Raw genomic sequence first — 23,278 nt, forward strand, 5'->3', positions numbered from 1 at the left:
AATATTGAGTAAAAATAAATTAAAACAATAACATATTTATTTGTTTTATTGAAAACCGGCCTTGAGCTCAATAATATTTTTAAATATTTTATATTAACGGCCAAAAACATTCTACATTATATTTGATTTTTAAGATTTTTTTCATGACCTACCAAAAAAAATTCTCAAATATTTTTTTTTAACTGTTATCGACAACGTTTTTAGCGGACATTTTTGGGTCGGACAGGGTATACATGAAAATTTTACAATCAAATAAAATTTTTTTTAGTAGGCTATGAAGAAAACCTTAAAAATCAAAGTCGAAAAAAACCAAAATATGAAATTTCGCAGGCTCGAAAATTATTTTTTTGGGTATGCGTAGTGCAACTTTTTTTCCTGAGCCCAAATCCTATCGAAAAATCGATAGCGCGATATCGGTTAATAAATCGTCCCAGTCTAATGTTGATATACAAAATAAATGCAAGGCGCGGTAACCTCCAAAGAGATTTTAGGCCGAGCTTTTCTTCCGATTTGCGTCGTGCTCCTTTTAATATTTTCTACAAATTGGCAGGACTGGAGCTACATGTTTTATGCCGACTCCGAACGGCATCTGCATAGCGGATGAGTTTTCACTCAGAAGCTACAATACACTCGGAGTGCTTGCCAAATCACTGCCGAGGGGCGACTCCGCTTAGAAAAACTTGCTTCTAATTGAAAAAACTTGTTTCTAAAATTTTGTGGTCGGGGTTTGAGCTCAGGATATTCGGTGTGGTAGGCGGAGCACGCTACTACCACACCCCGACGGTCGAAACCTTAGTAAGTAAATCGAAATACTGGGATGACCATCACTAATTGACTTGTACTGATGTAGGTACATAGGTGGAACGTAAACAATTTTAATGCAAAAACGTGAGTTATAATAAGCGAAAGATGTTTCACTTGCCATTCTGCTGATCGACTAATGGGTATATAATATACCATTTAACTGAGATGACATAACAAAAACAAAATACCAAATAAAGGTAAACACATGAAAGCAAATATAAAATTTTAATGTGAAATACCTCATTCACAGTCTGTTCACGTGATTTTTTGCTAATAAATAATATTCTTTATTTTAAGATCTGTAACTCCGATTTCGATAATATCAAGTTTGAAAGGTTTTTACATATTTCTTTTTTTCGTTTAATCGACTTGTTCCTATTTAAATATGTAACGTGAAGCGAAAAAGACACAGAAAGAATTCATTTTTTTATATTCATGATTGTATGGGTTAAAACTATTTTTTTTTTTCAAGGTGCAGGATGTAGTTTATTTGAAGCCATGAAGCGTGTTGAACAAACGGGTATTTTTAAGTAATTTTTTTTTTTAAGATGGGTCTAAATATTTGAAGGTCCACAATTTTAATATTTTTGGATTTCTAAAGTTATATTTTAGAGTTTACAGCTTATAATATAAATAATATTTCTAATAGCTTATGATGGTAGCGTGCTTGCCCTACTACACCGAAGATCCTGGGTGCACGTCCCAGGCAAAGCAACATCAAAATTTTAGAAACAAGTTTTTTCAATTAGAAGAAAATTTTTCTAATCGAGGTCGCCCCTCGGTAGTGTTTGACAAGCACTCCGAGTGTATTTCTGCCATGGAAGGCTCTCAGTGAAAACTCATCAGCCTTGCAGATGACGTTCGAAGTCGGCATAAAACAAGTAGGTCCCGTCCCGTCACTTTGTAGGAAATTTCAAAAGGAGCAGGACGCAAATCGGAGGAGAAGCTCAGCCTGTTCGGAGGTTATTTATTTTTGTAGTTTTTTATTTTTTTTTATAATATCCCCACTTAAAGCTTTATTCGAGTTTTGGTTTAAAGGTAAATTTTGGTTTTAAGGTTAAATTTCGCATTTCATACAAAATCAAATCTCGAAACGCAGAAGATTTAAGTTAAATCTTTAGGAAAGGCTGTGATTCCTTATATATCGGTCGATTTATTATGATAAAAAAAATTAACACGACCTATCTTTTTCTCTCTCGCACCGGAAGTATCCTCCCATCTTTATTTTGCAGTCTTACCAACCTTAACACTATTTGCAGTCTTACCAATAACACTATCAGTCTTACCAACTTAACACTATTCTTCTCATTGCTAAAGGGTTATATTGTAATAAGTGTACACTACACCCACAAAATAAGCTTATACTACGTTTACAACTCGGCCAATCCTCAGATGGGATCGCCCTCGGTCAAATGTACAAGTATTTCAATGTATATTTACGCCAACGGATTAGTTACTGCATCCTCTTCGGCCATGTTGCCTCTCTCGGGTTTACCTACCCACCTCCGAATGCGGTGGGCCTCAACGACCCCATCATATGGGAGTTGGGTCAGTTGACAATTTTCGATGTCGCGGATGACATAGTAGTTGTACCTAACACCTTGTTAATACCTACAGTCTTATACACATTTCTGTGGTCATCAGTAGTCTCCTTTTTCATATCTTTTACATCTTATGCCAGATGCTAAGACGCGCTTGGACTCATAGTCTTGTTTCTAGTTTTAATTTCCTTTGCAGCACTTTCACGTATAGTAACCAAGACTCGATTTGTATCCAAACACACAGTTTTTCTTGGAATCATTCGGTGAGTTCGTAAATGATAATTCCCTTTTGCTTCACCTCGAATAGAAGCTGACTACACTCAGAGAAGAACGCCCTTCTAAAACGCAGCACCACCGGACTCAATTCAAGCTTTTCATGGTCTTACTTTTTTGTTCTTGAAAACGAACGACCTGTTCTCAAAACAACAACCTTGTTCTTGCACTGACAACCATTTTCTTCAAAAGAGAATGGCTTGTCTTAAAGCATGAACAAATGTTCTATTAATGAGAACAATGTTCTTAAATTAAGTTCAAGAAAAAAGAAACGGTACAACTCGTGTGAACTACAATGTTAAATACAACATTTGGCACGAGCTGCCAAGTAGTTGAAGTGGCCCAGCGGTTATGATGTATGCATTTTTTCTTAAAATTTTGAATTTTGATAAAAAATTTTTTGTTATAAATATTTTTTATTTATGACAAAAAAATATTATTAATAAAAGATAAATGGGTACCTATTGAAAAAAATACTTTCCCCTCCCACCAAAGATCAAGCACGAACCGTTCTTGAATTGAGACCGAAAAATGTTAAATCGACCCCAAATCGTGTTCGAAGCGTGAGAACGAAAAATCATAAATCAAGCCCAAGTAGTTCTTGAAATGAGCACAGAAGTTTCACACATCAATACCAAAGTGGTCATAAAATACGAACGGTGTGCTTGGAAAAACTGTTCTTAAAACAAGTCACGAGTTAAGAAAAAACGTACTTAACAGACTTTTGTCAACGAATGTTTTTAATATTGAACTTGTTTCGTTCGTTTTAGAACGATTTTTTATCTGAGTGTAGGTGTTTCACGACAGGTGCTATGAACGGAATTATTTATAGCGTGCTTAACCTCCAACAACTCCTTACACCAGTCGGCATGACTTATAGGGTCCCCAATTTTTTATAACATCGTTTTAATAATCCAATTTATGCGCTCAACTTGACCAATAGCTTGCGCAGGAGTAACGGCAACCTTTACATGGTCTATAATGGCAACTTAAAATTCATATTTCATGTAATTTTTTGATAAGAAAATATTTTAAGGTAGGAACAGTTTTTAAATTCATGTGCCTATGACAGATTTTTTTTGAAGATTTTCAAATTTAGATTCTTATTGCCAAACGTGAGTTAAATAAAAAAAAAAATGTATCAAAATAGAATATTCAGATACATGTGTTTTTGCTATGTAGAACATGAAAATTAATGTGTTTAATTCGAAAATGTAAATTTTTTAATGGCTGAAAAATTTCAAAAAAGTTGAAACTGTGCACGTGGCCTCACTTTACAGTTCTTTCAATACGAAAAAATAAAACATCAAATAAACTACAGGAGAGACAGTGCAGGTTAAAATATGAGATTTAATAAATCTTATCAGTGGGATATGCTATAAGCTGGAATTTGGTAACAGCGACTTTATCAATTACCCTCATTATGCGGGGAGACTTCAATGTCTATATAGTCTTAAAAAATTCTTTTTTTCTAACTTTATTCGAGAAAAATTTGATTTAAAAAGTAGAACAAATGAAACAATTGACAAGGAGGAGAAACGAAATTCACTAAGTATTTGGTGATATCTCAGCTACTGTAAAGAAATAATATAAAATTTTGAAAAAATCTGTGATACCAAGCCATACCATTCCAGTGGAAATCGAGTTGTCTTCGAATTCTCTTATATGTATAATAATACAAATCTTCACGGGTTTCGGTTAAAAAAAAATTATGTTTTATAAGCTGAAAACCAAACAGCGAATGCCTAATTTTGCACAACAATTTTGACTTTCCAAGAATTAACTTCGCTTTGCTTACTGCCACTATTTAAAAAAAATTATTATTTGTACGGCTTAATAACTACGGTTGCAATTAACACTGATAATTTTATTTAATACACGAGACCTGAAAGTGAAAACAAGGCATCTAAAACTTAGTCAGTTGTCTTTAAAAATATGCAAATAAATTAGAATGTTCCATTTATGATTGAAAAATGTATGTTAGCCTATTTCCCTTAAAATATCTCAATGGGCTTACTCGTAAACGTCGTCGAAAATAACAAAACTCGTCTACTGAAAAGGGGACAGTGCCACGCCTACTTTCAAAAAATACTAATTAGATTAAAGGGTTTATATATTTGCAAAATCTTACTTGCATGACTTATTTGCGCACAGAAATTTCGAATTCAAAGTTACACTGACACACATTACTGTAGAAATGTGGGCGTGGTTTTCGACCGATTTCGCCCATTTTCACAGCAAACACTTGTCGTCATTGTCGTTCAATGCAGCCATACTAGCTTAGATTTAACTGCTGTGTAGGTTTGCAAGGCACGCAGGGCCGCTTGGCTGTCCAACATAACGTAGATGCTCTTCGAAGATGAGCCTCTCTGCAGACATTCTCTACGGAAAACTTCTATTGCATGGATTTCTGCTTGAATGGTGGGCTAGCATCGCATTGGTATCGATTTCTTGAAGTTCGGCCAGCTCCCGTTCTTCCGTCATCCAATTTCGATCCAAGGTTGACCTTAGTGTCCAAGTTGGTGGCGTCGCTGCACGTAAATACAAATGTTTGACTGGATATTATCTCTGTCTTATCACAGCATTTGACCTTTCAAAAATATTAACCAGTGATACTTTAAAATTAGCTGAATTTACTTGTAGAGAGGTTGATTTCATTGATGCCGTAAGATATACAATTATATATAAACAATTATTCTGGCACTCTAAAGTGCCATACCACAGCAGATCACAAGAAAACGCTGAACGATTTATTTGCTTTTCCTCTTGCAAGCCAAAGTTTAAGTTTTTTTTTAATATGTATTTTCTATTTCTTGGACCGTTGAAAAAATACCCAAGAAATCCTTACACCAATTGATCCATGTATGCTACATTTCGTTAAAAAAATTAATAATAATGAGTGAAAATTCATATTCATTCATTCAATTGAAAAAACTTCAATTTTGTCTCACGAGGGGAAAATGATAAAATTTCTTAAGCCTAAAAGGATGTGGATACCGCGCTTAGCGGTTGCCTGGTGAGTGGCAATAACTAGAAAATGTCTGCCTAATGAGAGGTTCGGCAAGGTCGAATAGCTCAATGCTCGTGCTCCTTTTAATTTTTCCTACAAATTGGCGGGACAGGACCTATTTGTTTTTCTTTTTGTATGCTGATTCCGAAGGGCATCTGCAAGGGAGATCAGTTTTCATGGCAGAAATACACTCGGAGTGCTTGCCAAACACTGCCGAGGCACGACCCCGCTTATAAAAAAAGTCTTCTAATTGAAAAAACTTGTTCCTAAAATTTTGACATTGCTTTTCCCGGGGCGTGCACACAGGATCTTCGGTGTGGATGGTGGAGCACATACCATAACACCACGGCGGATAAAGCTCATACAAATCTTCCGATCTTTACGGTTTTTTTTTTTTTGCAATTTAGTCGAAACTTTAGGGTATGGTCAAATATAATCCTTACTTCTTTCGTGGGCCCTAATGTGAATATTTTCATATATATGTATAAAATTCGTGTCCTCGCTGATATGGGTCAAGAGACGCTTCAATGGAACATTTCGAGTATGTTTATCATTCATGTATTTGATAACGTAAAAATGCTGGAAATGTTATCTTTATATAAAATCACGTAAACAAACTCATTTCAATGTTTATTTATTTTATTCGTTTTTTTTACTTTAACACAAACATAAATATGTCAATTATCACTTGTTTATATAATATACAATTTTTTGGAAATTTCGCAAAAAAAATATATATATATTATCTCATTTTTAGCCCGTACGAATAAATCAAATCATTGCAGATACTACGCGAAAATATATTAAAGCATTTAACTTTTTTTCAATATTTTTTTTTTTTATTGTACTTTAAGAAAATATTATTCTTAATAGAAAATATATAGGTATCCTACTCAAAAAAAAGAAACAATTATAATTAGGTTAAATTAATTCAGGGAAGTATGAAAGAAACAACGTAGACTTTTCCCGCATAATATTTGCATAGCAAAAGAAAACTCAGTCACTCCAGAAAGTGACAGAGCGAATAATTTTTTACTTTTTTATAAATTTTATCCAAGAGAGTGGAATACCACCCGATCTCAGATGCCGTTTAGAAAACGCCCTGTCTCCGAAGGCTTGTGACTAACGCCCTATTTCTAAATTTGTTTCGAAAACGCCTTATCTAAGCACAAATTCAATATATTTTGACATTTGTTGGGGCTATTAAGAAATAAGAAACTGAGATAGGGCTTTTTTGAAACAATCTCTGAAATAGGGCGTTATTCAAACATTTTCTGAGGTTGGACGTTTTCGATAGATACAAAGAAAAGAAAATGGACCACTCTAATATTTATATATTTTGATGTACATACGTATAAGGGTATTTTAGCTAACTATGTTAATATATCGGCGCATAGTCATAGTCAAAATGAAATAGGTTTACATTTTTAGCTATTTTGATAGATAAGTAGCTCATAGAAAACTATGTCAAAAAGCTGCAACAAAATTTAAAGCTTATTTTATTTTGGCCATGACTATGCGCTTTCTTGTTTATATTCAGCCCAATTCTAAACGAAAATTCCGTGCGAGCTTTTTCCCTTCTCCCATTCCTCGTATTCTAAATAAAAATTCCTTGTGAGTTTTTTCACTTCTCCCTTTCCTCCTATTCTGAACAATGTTCGAAAAAGCGGAAACGGGTTATAGGAGAAAAGTAGGTATTATGAATGTGAGGGAGAGGGAGATTTCTCCCCCAAAAAACTCCTATTTCACTAGTTAAACTAAAGGGAATGCATCAAAATAGTTAAAGGAAATTGGTTATTTTAAGAAAGAACACCTATTTGTGCTAAAATATGTATTAACATTCTACCACAATATTCTCACTGTTGATACAACAACAACAACAACAACCACAATATTCTTTATTTTATGTCGAAGAGTATATCATAAGCAACGGAAGAGCTCTTCGCAGATTTGATGCAGCCATCCAGAAATTGCGCAAGGATTTTTTAAGAAGGCTTAAATAGATTTTGGCATATGGCGAAAAGCGAATTCAACTCGACTTGGCCGCCAGAAAATTGCTTTGCAGAATAAATGCAGGCAACTCCGGCAGATTTGTGTTATCCCGCCGGTCTTCTTCTTATGCTCCTCTGTTGACCACCAATTCATTACTCATTTCAGTGAATACCACATGAAATGCAATAATGTGCATTGTTTATACCTCATTTCTTAATTTCAAACCAATTAGCAACAATAATTAAACTTTTAAATTTTTTAAACAAAATAAGAAATGCGCAACGAAATTTCAATTGACAAAACAGCTGACTTCGAAAATCCGAAATTCCTATTCCCCAATTATTCTTCTCCCTAGGAGAAAAGAATTGGAGGAATTTTTCCGCGGGAATAAAAAAATCCGCGAGAACAAAATTCCGCGAGAATATTTAGAATTGGTCTGATTTATCAGAACAAGACATAACAGTAACTAAATTTAGTTTTGCTTTCCTTTATTTAGACAAACATATGTATTTGCTGAGTTCATCGGGTGATACTTAGTACCAATAGTTGAATTCCAATGAGCTATCCAGGTCTGAGTTACGATCAAAACTTACTAGAACGATAGAGATCTGTTCTATGAGAGTTGGCAGCACTGAATTCTTGTATACACATAATAGGGTGTCTGTTTTTTCAAACCTTTTTTAACCGAATCGCCTGAAAACTTTACTTAAGAACTTAAAACAAATTATCAAACTAATAACTAGTATTATTAGTTCTTTAGTCCAGGCTTTAAGAAAAGAATATAATGCTGTTACTTAAAAAGCGGGCTTTGCTGGTAAAACTCGTTCGAAAATTTCGGGAGAGTATCAAAAGGCGCGTTTAGAACCTAATAAAAGTCAGCTGATATTGAAAATATTACTTTTGTCAGCAGCTATGTGCGAAAAACAATTGCACATTTTGTTGTGGTTTTTGTATTTTTTAATATTTTCTTGTATATATGCACCCATTCGAAGAAAGGTTACGTGTCGGCTCTGAAAAAAATGTTGGTAAATATCGAACACCCTAGTGCACATACTTCTAAGTGCTAACATGTAAAAAGATTGAACTGTTAAAAATCTACTACAAAAAACTTAATCCGAAATTAATTCAGATAAATATAAAGATTTGTGACCTGTGATGCGTTGTTGCTTCATTTGCATGTTAAATTTTTATTGGGATCTGGATCAGTGTTCATTGGAACTCGGCTAATATTAAAAATTTAAATAAATAAAATATTCATGGTCATAGCAAATTGGGATAAAAAAATTTAGAAATATTTAGGGTATTCATAGTTTGGTGGCAAAATTATTTCCGTTTAGTTTTTTTCATTTCGTTTTGTTATGTAATCTACAGAATTTTTTAATTTATTCCAGTTTGAGTTCTTTTTTTTTCATTTTATTTATTGCTTCATCGTCTTTTCTATTAGCGGTTAATTTTATAATTCAGTTCCATATCAATAAGGTAATAAAAAAAAGTTCTAAGCTTCTACTGACCTAAAAATGTATGCGTCCATTCAACCTAACCTTGAAATCGCTTTAATGTGGAAACTCCATTTTAAGCAAAACTCAAACACGCAAATTGAAGTATGTAGTACTATTTATTTAATATATAAATATTTATTTATAATAATTATAGCTGAAGTTTTGTATAGTTCGTTAGTGGCTGCACTAATAACTTTAATAAAATGCTTAATCAAAAAAAAAAAAACATGGAGAGCTGCTGACTCTATGCATTTTGAACTACTGTGGGCTCGTTATAGTTTCAACCTAATCAAATTTTTTTGCAATTTTTCTTAGAACGTTTTAAAAGATAAAATTGTTAAAAATAGACGTTAGTGCTGGTTTTTATAGCCTGAAATCTTAATTTTTTTGAGAAATAGCCGTGAAAATTTCTATGATTATATATTTGAGTAGGTGATATATGTACATTGGGGTGACTATAATTTTTTCCGCTCTCCCCCGAAAACCTCAGAGTATATGTCGAAACGAAAATTGTTTCAGAGGCGGAGCTCTTAATTTTAATTTTAAGAAATCTTTAACGGAACTTGAAGTTTTGCCATTTAAATACGACGAGAACTGGGGTTTGCACCATTACTTTGTTCTACAAGGTATGAAGAATTTTGTTTGACGAACTGAATATATGGGTCATACTCAGCACTAAATTCTGAAGAAAAAAATAAAATTTATCGACCCAAATAGTATCTACACCGCTGTATAGCTAAATGGTTAGCGCAGCATGCCTAAAGCGTACTGATGATGAAGGCTTAGCACCCTTCGAAATGGATCTATCTGCGCAGCTATTGTTGTCTGAAAAATTTTCTACTTACTATTCCAAAAACAAAATACAATTTTTCAGATTTAGAAAAATTAAAAAATAACAATAATTATCATTAGAAAAAAATTATTGTTCTGGCCTTGAGCTCGAATCGAACCTTGAATCAAATTCTGAAATGTTCAAAAATTCGTATCTCTCGATAAGGTGTAAACCAATTTCGAAAAAATACAAGAAACCTTATTTGTGGGTACATAAAAGATTAAGTAAACCTGCCTGAAAATGCAGTTGTTGTTGCATTAACAGTAATGAAAGTGCAGTCTTTTTTACAGCCGTTATAGCCCGATGTCCCCCTACAAAAAAATGTTGTGAAAGTCTGCTGCTAAATTTGAGGCTTATGTTGAGGGGGCTTCGGAAGAAATTTATGATTTTTGTTTTATCTTTCGAAATGCATCCTTGACATCCGATTTTTAAAATTGATATGTCATTATTTTGGCTTAAAAACTTCATATTAGCTTTTATATTTTTTCGAGTTATGTGGTCGCATATGCTGAATAACATTAAGGCCCGGTTTTTCAGCAGTTGATTAAGCTAAGCTTAAACTATGTTTGCTTAAACTCTACTCAAATTTAAACTCCAGTTAAACTACTGAGCAGTTTTTCAATCAGTTTAAGGCTGCCTTTGGGGTATGTTTTTTGTGCGGCAACATTGGTTTTTTATTATCTAGATAATTTGTAGATACGGCAAAAGCTGGATTTTGTTTACCCAACAAACATAGAAAAAAATTCTCCAGCGAAATTATATATATTGTTCCGGAAGTGATATCCAACATCATTATTTAATTATTCTTAAACCATATAGTTCTTGAGTTGATATCCAATTTTATTCTCCAATCACTATCCAACCTTTGAGAAATTTTGTAAAATTAAAAGTTTTCGAGTTGATCTGAAACGTCATTAATACTTTCCAATTAATATCCTAATTTCGAGAGATATTGAGAAATGTACAGTTCTCAAGTGAATATTCAACAAGTTTCTCCAGTATTTCTCGAGTTGAGGTGAAGTTGAAAAAAAATCTCCTAGGTGGTACCACCAAAGCAAATAGCGTCCGACCAATTTATAGGACAAACTAAAAGGAGCACGACGCAAACTTGAAGAGAAGCTCTGCCCAAAATCTCTTCGGAGGTGACACATTTATTTATTTTTTAAATTATATATATTTCATTTTATTTTCGTGAAAAAACTGTAGTATGGAATCTTACATTTGAGTTGTTAATTAAATTGGTCAACTTAAGTAATAGCATTTTTTGCTTTATAAAAAATTACCTCTTTTGCTGAGTACGCTATGATTCTCCAGTTGAGCCACTGTTTGAAAACAACTCTTGAGATTTTAGAAGTATGCCTAGTTATCAAAATGGCTCTAATTGTACTCAAGCCCAAATGCTTGTTGGGAATATTCGACGCCATTTCAAACGAACGGAAATCACCGATAGGTTAACTATAGTTTAACCCAGCCAGATCGACCGCTTAAGCTCAGCTTAAACTTCAGTTAAAGTAGACTGAAAAACTGCAGAATAAGTTTAAGCGTAGTTTAACTGACACACTGAGTTGAACTTGCACTGGAAACCCGGGCCTAAAAGTGCTATAACTTTTTTGCTTATTGACTTAAGGAAACAGTGCAAAAGCAACAATATTGTTACGAATATTAACAACACTAAGGGGTACTGCCATCTCTATGCCGATGCTAAGCAGCGACTGTATGCACATCCATAAATCAGTCATGTATCTACATAAACGAATAAATCATTATGTCTACACATATGTACGTACACGAATCATAGAAGAGTTGCACAAACACATGCAGATATCTTATCTGAGATGCTCCCAAAAGTATGTAATTGTAATTGTGGAAGTGTCGCTCACAAATACACGCATATGAGAAGCTATATACGTGCATCTGTAGTTATAATTATATGGCGGTAACTAAGTAAATTCTGGAAGCGCCTAGAAGATGCCACGAGGAAATCACAGAGTATAAAAGCACCACCTGTAGAGGCGCTACAAGCAGTTTCGATTAAGACGCTATCTAGCGAGCAAAAGCAGTATTATTTGAAAATAGTAGAGTTATTTATTGTGAAGTACTTTAATAAAGGCCATTTTGCATTATTGAAAAGTTGAGTTATTTATTCAACAGTTTAGTGATTCGAACCTTAGTAGAAGATTTGCAAATAAGGGGAATTGCAGTAAATTTGTTACAATTGGTATCAGAAGAGGAATTGTTGAATAAATTCCGAAGACTTCGAATACAACTTGGACATGCCAAAGTTAAGTGAATTGAAGATCCAGCAACTGAAGAAGGAGTTGGAGAGCCGTAGATTGAATACAACCGGCATTAAACTAGAACTTTAGGCACGACTACGACAGGCAATGGAATTAGAAGGAATTGACGTGGAAGAGTATGACTTTCATCTTGATGGCGAAGAAACAACAAAAATGGAAGAAACACCGCAGACAGTTACGAGCACAGACTTGAACATGATATTGGCTGCAATATCTGCACAAACATCGACAGTAACATCAATGTCGTCGCAAATGTCATCTCAGCTGGAAGAACCGAAGACATATATGGCATCTCAACTGGATGAACAGAAGACATATATGGCATCCCAACTGGAATCGCAAGAGACACGCATAACATCTAAGATTGAAGCACAGGAGACGCGTATGTCGGCACAATTTCAACACAGATATCATCTCAGATCTCCACACAACTTGAAGAGCAGGAAGTCCGTATATCATCTAAACTGGAAGCGCATATGGAAGAAAAACTAACCCAGTTTCATGAAGGCTTCAGTGGTCGACAGGATAAAATAGATACAGAGATGGATGCTTTGAAAGATCGTATACAGGATTTGCAACTAAATCGCACAGCAGTTTCAACGGGTAATCCAAAGGTAAAAACACCATTCTTTGACGGTTCTGCAAATAAGGGGAATTGCAGTAAATTCGTTACAATATCATGAATTTGGATGTTCTTTCGTCTGGTAAAACAAAAAATATACTTTTTGGGAGTATAAAACTAAACTACTCATGTGAAACCGACTTCATAGCTGGAAAGGACATTGAAATCAAATATGCATATTTCCAAGACCAAAATAATGACGTATTAATTTTAAAAATTGTAATACAAATAATCAAGTTACAATAAAAAAATTTAAAAAGCTTTTCCGAAACCCCATCAACAAAAGCTTTTTTTGTGTGCACTCGGTTGACGACCAGGCCCACTTAAAAAAAAAGTCTATTGATAACAAAAAAATGAATATTTTTGCGATATACAACATAATTTTACTGATACTTCAGTTTAAAAATTTTTGAAAAGGGGCATGGCCCCCATCTATTTTTTAGATAATTTTTTTACAATACTATTAATAAAATAAATCAAACAAAAATCGCCCGATCATAAAAGCATAGTAAAAAATTAAGTTAAATTTTTGATATTGGGCGTAACAACGGCCACATTAAGGAAAGGAAAATTTAAAAGCTGTGCAAGCCGAAAATCAAAAGCCGTTAGTATTAATTTGAAATCATGCAGAGTAAAGCTCTTGGTATTATATTGTAACGATTTTACTGCAACTCCCCTTATTTGCAATCTTCTGCTAACGTTCGTATCGCTAAACTGTTGAATAAATAACTCCAATATTGAATAATAATTATACTTTGCAACTAGCTTGCTTAATGACCAAACTGACTGATGACTTAAATGAAACTGATCTATTGCCCGACAGATAGCGTGCTTAACTGAAAACTGCTTCTAGCGCCTTTACCGCTGGTGCTTTTATACTCTGTGATTTCGTCGTGGCATCTTATAGGCGTTTCCCGAATTTACTTAGTTACCGCCATATAATTATAACTACAGATGCACGTATATAGCTTCTCATATTCGTGTGTTTAGCTACACTTCCACAATTACAATTGCATACTTTTAGGAGCATCTCAGATAAGATATCTGCATGTGTTTGTGCATCTCTTCTCTGCTGCGTGTACGTACATATGTGTAGACATAATGATTTATTCATTTACGTACATACAAGTGTAGCAGCTTACTTCATTGTCGTTGTGGCTTTATTTACTTTGTATCAGATTTGTGATGGGAGTATCACTTAGTGTCACTAATATTCGTCACAATATTTAAACTTGAGGAAAATTCCTTAACAACCACGCCAACTTAAAGTTTAAGTGATGGTTGAAAATTGGCAATGTAGCACAGAGTACGAAAGTTTTAAATGATTTTTTTAATAACTTGGGAAAAAATCAAACAACGGGGCATCAGGACGCACAAGGCGACAGCTGTTTCGGTTTTACCTTGTAAATCCCTTCAAAGCCTTTTGTCCCGGGAGTGGGATTTGAACCCGCACTCCTACGATGGTTGAAGTGTTACTTTATTTTAAATAATACTGGTTCGTCTTTTTTAATAACCTCTTCAGAAAACTTTTAATACCAAAGTCGTAAAAAAGCAGTAAATTTTAACGACATTTGATAAGAACATTGTTTCTATTACAGTTACTGCTTTATAGCTCTTTACCAAAGATGGTATTTACGTACATATAGGTAGTATGTTTCAGCTTTCATATCAATTAAGGTTCGTGATATTTCTCCTTAAATGTATTCCTAATATGCATATATGTATGTAAGAGCATACAGCTGGGTATATAATGTTCCATTTCGCCCGAACTTAGACTTCCTTACTTGTATTATATATACACACATACATGAGATACATATGTGCATACATACTATACGTATTTAACTATTTTAGCAACAATAATTTGCTTTTATAAATTAAAATGTTACGTTTTGTTTTTGTACTCGTATCGCGTGTTAGGTTTACTTAAGGACCGGCATTTTTATCAGATTCGAGAAGTGAGTGAACTTTAGTACAAACGTGCTATTTGAAACGCTATCTGTGTATGTCATTTCGCTTTGGCGATCTACAGGTGCGAACAATAAGTACTGAGAAGAATACTTAGGCTGTTTTTCTGTTTAGAATTTCTTGAGCTGATAGTAACATAAATAATTATTATAACTGTGCTAAGTAAATATTCATTGGTTTTAAATTTCTTGACGACTTTATACGGAGTGAGCTTATTTTATGTACATATATGATAAAAAATGCTGTGCTCATGTTTTCCGTATGATATTCAATAAAATTTGGCCTACAACACCATCTACGTTAGATATAATAAACAATCTATCTATCTCCCATATCTATAAAATTCAATGTCTGTTCGTTTGGGCACTTATAACTTTTGAACCACAACATGGAATGCCATGAAAATTTTTATAGTGAATCTAGGAGTTCCCGGAAATAACATAAGCATGTTTTTGTGATGGAACTTGAAAAAACGTTTTTCTATTAGATTCTAGCAAAATTTGACATACGGCGGGCGGAGCCGCGGGTTTAGTCTAGAAATTCAATAAAATGTATTCAATTCAATACAATTTGGACTATAACAGAAGAAAAATAACTCTGTAATTTAACCCAATTATAGTGTGTTTTTGGACATTGCTTTCAACAATGTTTCGAAAGGAGTGATTGCTAAACAGTCTAAACTCTCTTGAAGTACGTCGCGCCATAACAAATTGGATCGGCACCATGTTAAGCTGCTGAACGATCACGTTGCAATGGGGTCTATGCGAGGCCACAAAATGTGTAAACAGGGGAACGCCGCCAGGTGGAGTATTATCACCAATGCTGTGCACGCTGGTCAACATCCAATTGCTTAGGCAGTTCGACAGAGGACCAGTCATACTCACGACGTATGTAAATGACGTTTCAGTAATCATAAGCGTCCAATGGCTACCATCAATCAGCTCTCTTGATTAGGCGGATGTACATGCATGGGCATCTGAAGTCGGGCTAACCGCGAACCGGAAAAAAATGATCTTTCTTCACCCCCCCCCCCCCCCCCCCCCCCCACCACCGGGCAAAGCAACATCAAAATTTTAGAAACAAGATTTTTCAATAAGAAGAAAATGTTTCTAACGCTCCTCGGCAGTTTTCGGCAAGCACACTTCTGCCATGAAAATCTCTCAGTGAAAACTCATCTGCCTTGCAGATGTGGTACGGAGTCGGCATAAAATATATAGGTCCCGTCCCGCCAATTTGTATGAAAAATTAAAAAGGACCACTTCGAAAATTGGAAGAGAAGCTCGGCTAAAAATCTCTTCGAAGGTTATCGTGCCTTACATTTATTTTATTTTTATTATTTTAATTGGGTTATGCCTTACCTTGGAGGAGTAACCTTACAACAAAAGTACAGCAGGAAATATCTAGGAATTATACAAGATAGTAAGTTGTCGTGTAAGCTCAACGTGGATGAGAGAGCAAATAAAGCCTTTTTGGCACTAGTGGGGCCTATAGTCTAAACTCTCTCATTGGGTATATACGGCAATTGTCGAGCTCATACTTTACTATGGTTTCCTAGTTTGGTGGACAGCCACACAAAAAAGTTTTATATTCCAAAAAAAAAAAACATCGAAGCTCAAAACATCAAAGTCCTTGCGAAAAGTAGAAATTGGCCAAATTGGTACCTTTCCAACTGTGAAATGTTGATTGATGTTAACAAGTCGAACTTGTCGAATGCCTTTAGTTACACATTTTGCACGAGCTTATTGAACCAACCTCGTACATTACTCCCATATGCGTATCAATGCCAACGGCATACAATTTTAAAATACATATTCACGCGTTGTTCTATTTCCTGAGTTATTTATTTAAGTTTTTGAATTATATTCACTATTTTAAAAGCTTTCGGAAGCGTTCTTTGTAGTGTCATAATATTGAATGAAAATGCATTCAATTAATGGAAATCAATTAAGTTGTTCACACGTTAATTTGAGACATGTTTATTGCTAAAATAATATTTATGGACATATGTAGTCACAGTCATACATACATAATATAAAGTTGTTTAAATAGTTTAATCGTAAAACTTAGACATTTAAATGTGTACCCATTTGCAAATAAGTACGTATTTTACCTTGTATGTCTTGTTAAAGTTCATTCCCCTCTTTTCGAATTTATTACTAATTGTAGTTAGACTCTAAACTGAACAACAGAGTCGGCAGCAGAATATTCTCAGAGAAGCTCAATCTAAGCGAGAGCTTACGCTTACCCGACCACTGCAATGCTTTTCAGGCTGAACTTATAGCTATCTGTGAAGCAGCCCTCTATCTTGCGAACCTGCAGGTGACCAATTCTATTTCAATTTTCTCGGGCAGCCAAGCTGCCATAAAATACTTGCAATGCAGTAACACCTTGTCACTAGTGGAGTTGAAGTGCAGAGAAACCCTCAACAAACTAACTGATAATTGCAACCTGAGCATAATATGGGTTCCTGGCCACTGTGACATCTCAGGAAACTGCGCTGCGGATGAGCTAGCTAGGGAAGGCACCAACCTGAAAACAATAATCTCCGGCGGTTGGGACAGCCCTCCCCTAAACACCAGCAAACACTGCCTACGATCTCTATTCACGGATCAAGCAAACGCCAGATGGGCCATGAAGCTACATGTAGAATATCGAAGCAAATCTGGCCTAAGCTGGATGAAAAGAGATCGCAATCGGTGATACTGTTAAACCGTATCTCTATAAGCCCACTAGTGGGCCTTCTTACAGGTCACTGTCTCATGGGCACTCATGGTGCCTATATGGGCCTACAGACAAATGACTTCTGCCGAGGCTGTAGGGACGAGGAGGAGATAGAAAGCGTAGAGCACTATCTGTTCCACTATCCCGCACTGTCAAAAACCAGTACCGCGTGGTAGCACAGCGGGCCACTTCAAGCTAAACTAACCTAGTATAAGAAAAGTTAACAAATTCGTACAAGGAACAATAAAGCCGAGCTGGTAATGGACGTCCAAAGTATACTTGATTAAGGGAGGGAAAACTTTTTTTCATTGACAAGGTGGCGAAATTGAAAGATGACTAGCCCCATACTCCTAGCCTAGACCACAGAAATTTGTTCCATCACCTGAACCTGAACTCCTGTGCATAATTTTTTTTTTGCCAGTAAACAATACTTTGAATTGAGGAGTCTATTGAAAAGAACTAGTTATCCTCTCTCGACGAACAATGACCGAAGCGTTTCAGCATGAAGGCCAGCAATAGATGAGGTGCAAATTAGCTGGTTATACAGAAGCGAGAAAGAAATTGAAGAAATACGCAACTGAACTTGAAATTGGTACTAAATTTCTTCTAGCCTCTATTACGTAATTCAAAATTAGTAAATTGAAAGCGTTTACGACTGCCTTAGGCAGAGGGCAGTCTCACAGAAGCACATTTATATTTTCTCAGACAGTCAAGCAGCACTGAAAGCTCTTGAATCTGTCACAACTAATTCTGAAACTGTAGTAGGCTGTCGCAAATCACTTAACGTGACGGCTGAACAGTTTACTCTGCATCTCGTATGGTTTCCGGGACATGAGGGCATACCAGGTAATGAGATGGCGGATGAGCTTGCAAGAAAGGGTACCTCCCTTCCACTTTCGCCATCCTGAAAGAGGTTGGGCATGCCGCTCTCCACCTGCAAGCTCAAGATAAATGAGGCTCAACTGATGGAAGCCGGAGCCAGATGGAAGCATCACGATAGATGCCACATGGCAAGACTCACATGGCCAGAATGGAATGAGAAGAGATCGCTAGAGCTTCTCACCCTCCGTAAGAGGAATATTTCCTTAGTTGTAGCTCTTCTCACTGGTTACGTTTGTATTGGACCGCATGCGGAAAGGATTGGCGCTCCATTTAATGACTATTGTAGAAGCTGCGGCAACGAAGAAGAGCCTGAAACTGTTAGGCATCTACTCTGCGAATGTCCAGCGCTCGGTAGAAGAACGGAACGTTTTATGGGCAAGATGTTTCTCGTAGATCTGACTGATATAGCTGAGGTCAATACACGACGCTTAGTTAGCTTCACAAACTCAACGAAGTGGTTTGATTAGGAGAGTGTAGGAACAAATCCGTGTGGTTTCACAATGGGCCTATAAAGGCCTAGGTATGCCGCTCTGATGCGGACGGCAGCCACTTAAACCTAACCTAACCAAAGCGCATTTCGCTTAACCTTTCCTGGAATCAAAAAAAATTAAATATAAAGCACGAATAACCTCCGAAGAGATTTTAGGCCGAACTTCTCTTTCAATTTGTGTCGTGCTCCTTTTTTTAATTTTTCCTACAAACTGGCTAGACGGCATCTACATGTTTTACGATGACTCCGAACGGCATCTGCAAGCCAGATGAGTTTTCACTGAGAAGCTTTTCATGGCAGAAATACACTCAGAGTGCTAGCCAAATTAGTGCCGAGGGGCGACCCCGCTTAGAAAAACTTTCTTCTAATTGAAAAAACTTGTTCTAAAATTTGGAGTTATCCACCCAAAATGATGCATTTGGTGCAGCAGTGTGATTGTAGCATTAGACTGTAAGGGTCTCCGTACGTTATCCTATTTTTTCATTTCAATTTCTCAGTTCAAAGTTTTGCTATGTGAGATGGTAATTTCGATAAACTGTGAAGGAATCTGTAATGGGAGAGTGGCAATTAGCCAAAATGTGGTCAGAAATCAAAAACCAATTGTTTACACAACTATATACCAAAAACAAATCACTCGATTTGCAAATAAACTTTGAAATCTTTATTTTCGTTCTGCTTAAAAAATACTCGACTTCTTTAAACAAAAAAGGAAATATAAAAAAAAGTTTGTGTCTGTTCGCAGTAAACCAAACGTTGAAACAAACGTTCAGCAAAGCAAAACCATTTCTTCCCATAACATTGATAATAAATCATAATTAGGATGCGCCTGCGTACATTTATAGACTCTTGTCCATATTATGAGTATTTAGAACACAATTTTTCTGGTTATTGACTAGAGACTGATCTATGCAAAAAAAATCTAATTTATGATGCAATTTTTTGTAAATAGTGTATATTATTATTTCGCATACATTTTCCGTGGAAGTGGATTGCGTATAAAGGAAACGAAAAGAAGGAGAGATGAGGGAAGGAGAAAGCTAGAAACAAAACAGGGAGATAGGGTAAGACGAAAATAGAAAGGTAGACGGAGCGGGGAAGGAAAAAGGTTGAGCTAGAGATGAAGATAGAAAGAGAACGGAAGGGAGAGAAAAAGACAGACGGGGAAACAGACGCAGACATAGCGTGGTGAGGTGAGTGAGGAGCGTAGAAAAGGGTAAACAAAAAGGATGGCGAAGGTATAGAGGGAGCGGCATATGCGGAAATAGGAGGACAAGTAAGAGTTAAGAAACCTCTTAAGAGTCATCTCCATGAACCAAAGTTAGGGTAGAACAAAATTTTCCGAGCCTGCTATATATGATTTGAACGATCTTAAAAGTTTTGTCAGACAACTTGGCGAGGCATATGCGTAAACAAGTGAAGTTTCAAGCATATTAAATAAACAAAGAAATCGTGAAAACTCTCTTATTTGAACAATCCATTGAAGGGCCCTACGCATCTCTTAAATAAAGGCTTAAGTAACATTTTCATTTATTTCTTTTGCATGGAAATAGGAGCAGCTAAGAAATTTTGACGTTTGAAGACGCATGGTTATTCACGCACAATTTACATAGAATATTGAATTTCATTTTATTTTAATAAATGTTTAACTTTGTTTGCTTTCCGTAATGTTACTTTTTCCTTAAGGAACAGATCACATTAATTTCTTAGCAAACCCAGAGTTGCTGGGTGAATTCGTTCCTCTAAATCTTTAGAAAATAATAGTCGAAATTTCTTAAGAACTGCGTTCTGCATAAGAAAATTTGACAAACGAAATTTTTCTTAAGCATTTTTTTTAGAATTACAGACGGCTCCTTAGTGGGATACCTATTTCGATCTTGATTGAAAGGTTGCGCCTGGAAACACTTGATTTATAAGTTCCACCCTAGAGTACATAAATATATACGATTTCTGCCTGTCAATTGTAATCACTTTATCAATTTCAATTAAATGCTGACATTATTGTAAAATTATCAATAGATTATTATTAGTAATCGCATATTAATAAAATTACGGCTCATCCACTTAGCAACAACTCTCTAATTGCTGATTAAATAAGTGGGCGAACAATTCAACTTTGTTCGGTCAACATTAGTGTTGCCATTTTGGTGCTTTTGGAGCCATATCTAGCCCTTTTTTTGCGTTTAGCTCCAAAAATTCCGGTTTAGCACCTAGCTCTTCTTGGCCCTCTTTAAAATGTTTACCCCTTTGTGGTTCCAAATCTATTTCGGCAATACGTATTGTGAAATTTGTAATGTGTTTTATGTGTGTCAAAATGTTATTTTATTTGTTTTGCTATGTATGATGTGGCAACTCGGTACTCAACTTATAACAAAACTTTAATCGATAAACTGTGTCATGAGGTTGTATATTTGCTTTCCAGCTTGTGCAACAACATAGTGTCACCTTCTTAGGCCCGGTTTCATCAACTCGACTTAACTTAGTTAAGTCATATTTTTTAATTTTTCTGTTTCACCACCAATGCTTAACTAAGTCGCAAATTAGCCTACCTGTCAGCTGGCTTATTCTCGACTTTCAACAGTGTTGCTGTAGTACAAATTTTGAGTCGAATTAAATGGCACTATTTATACTTATTTCATTATGCAAATATAGCAACCCCGCTATTGTTGACATCTACAATTTCTTTGAAGTGGCTTATTTTATTTGTATTCTCGGTGGAAAATTTATAAAAAATTTAATGGATCTTCGAGATTCTGGCGAAAGTGATTGCGACTTTGAAGCTCTGCAGGTAATCGTGCTGCGACGAAAAAGAAAAATTAAAGAGCGTCCTGACTTTTTTCTTCATTATGGCGATGTTGACTTTCGCGAACGATTTCGTATGTGCAAAGATGCTGCTTGGTTTGTTTTTTCTTTAATAAAAGACAAAATTTATCTTGAAGCACGGTAAGTTTACATCATATTTTATTTTTTAAATTACTTCTTCGTTTACAGCAACAACGCAATGCAGCCACATCAAAAGTTTTTCATCGCACTCCGGTTTTATGCTTCAGGATCTTTTCAGCAAATTGTGGCAGACCTTTCCGGAGTTTCAAAAGCAAGTGCCTCACGTGCAATTACGCTAGTTTCCTACCATCTAGCATCCTTGCGAACACATTTTGTGAAATTTCCTCAAACGGAACAGGAGCGCTTGGAAACACAGGCTGCTTTTAAAGAAAAGGCAAATTTTCCGCGTGTAATTGGGGCAATCGACTGCACCCATGTTAACATCAATTCCCCAGGTGAATATGCGTCAATAGTAATTGGAAAACAATATCTCTATATTAATTTATAAACGCTTCCCAAGGCAGCCGGTTCTGTCCGGCTGTCATTTCAGTGTAATCCCATTTAATCTGTTGCGTCCCTCCCACAAATTGTCATCCTCCCAGCAGATCCTTGCAGCGGAGTAAAAATCTAGTTGAGGGGTCGACTGCTAATACGCTGCCAAAAATATCGAGAAAGGTATCAAAAGACGCGTATTAATCTCGAAAATAATAATCCGAAGGCGGAAAATAAAAATGTTATCTCAGTTCGCAGATATTTGCAGTTGAAGTTGGCGATTTTCATGTGGTTGTTGTAATGTTGTCGTACCCACATACAATACAACAATAACCACGCCCACTTGTTCAAAATTGAAAAATGAGATAATTCAATAACAAGGTAGTGAAATTTGCTAGGTGGATTTGTTTTATGACGCAAAGCATAAACTCCCAAAAAGATTGGTATATGGGCATGGCAAAACCCACATTTAGAAGAAGAAAATTCGGAAGTTTAAAAAGCCGTAAATCAAAAGCCTTTAAAGATATTATATTTGCTTTGCAAATGAACATAAGATAGATTGTTACCTGCATCGGGACTGCGCCATACTCTCCTGCTCCGGGAGGGTATCGAATCCTAAGGGCGCCCCGTAGTCTACGCCTCAGCGCCCCTCACTACCTTCTAGCAGCTCTGCTGCTCAACATGTCACGCCCCACGCCCCTCTTGGAACTAACGCCTTTAACAACCCTCTCATTAGGGTCCACCCCTGTTGAAACAGCAAGTTTCCTTGGACTCCCGTTAGAGGACATTGATGACAATTTGTGATCGGTCGCACCTATTGGATGGGGCGAAGCACTGCTACAACAACAACAACAACATTAATTTATATAAAGGTGGTGATGATGGTGAAGTCTTTCGAAATAGAAAAGGGTTTTTTTCTTTCAATGTGCAGACAATATGCGACAGCAAAATGAATATATTGGATATTGTAGCTCGATGGCCAGGATCTGTGCATGATTCAAGAATTTTTCGGAATTCGCGCATTTCCTATCGGTT

At 35.8% G+C, this 23,278-nt stretch overlaps 1 protein-coding gene across 6 annotated transcripts in view; it reads right to left on the bottom strand.

Annotated features, from left to right (window-relative positions):
- Nucleotides 1-23,278, bottom strand: part of dmGlut (Dietary and metabolic glutamate transporter) — a 125,321-nt gene that overhangs the window by 43,315 nt on the left and 58,728 nt on the right. The window lies entirely within an intron of this gene.

The sequence above is a fragment of the Eurosta solidaginis genome, chromosome 2 (genome assembly GCF_040869045.1).
Source record: "Eurosta solidaginis isolate ZX-2024a chromosome 2, ASM4086904v1, whole genome shotgun sequence".
NCBI classification, from domain to species: Eukaryota; Metazoa; Arthropoda; class Insecta; order Diptera; family Tephritidae; genus Eurosta; species Eurosta solidaginis.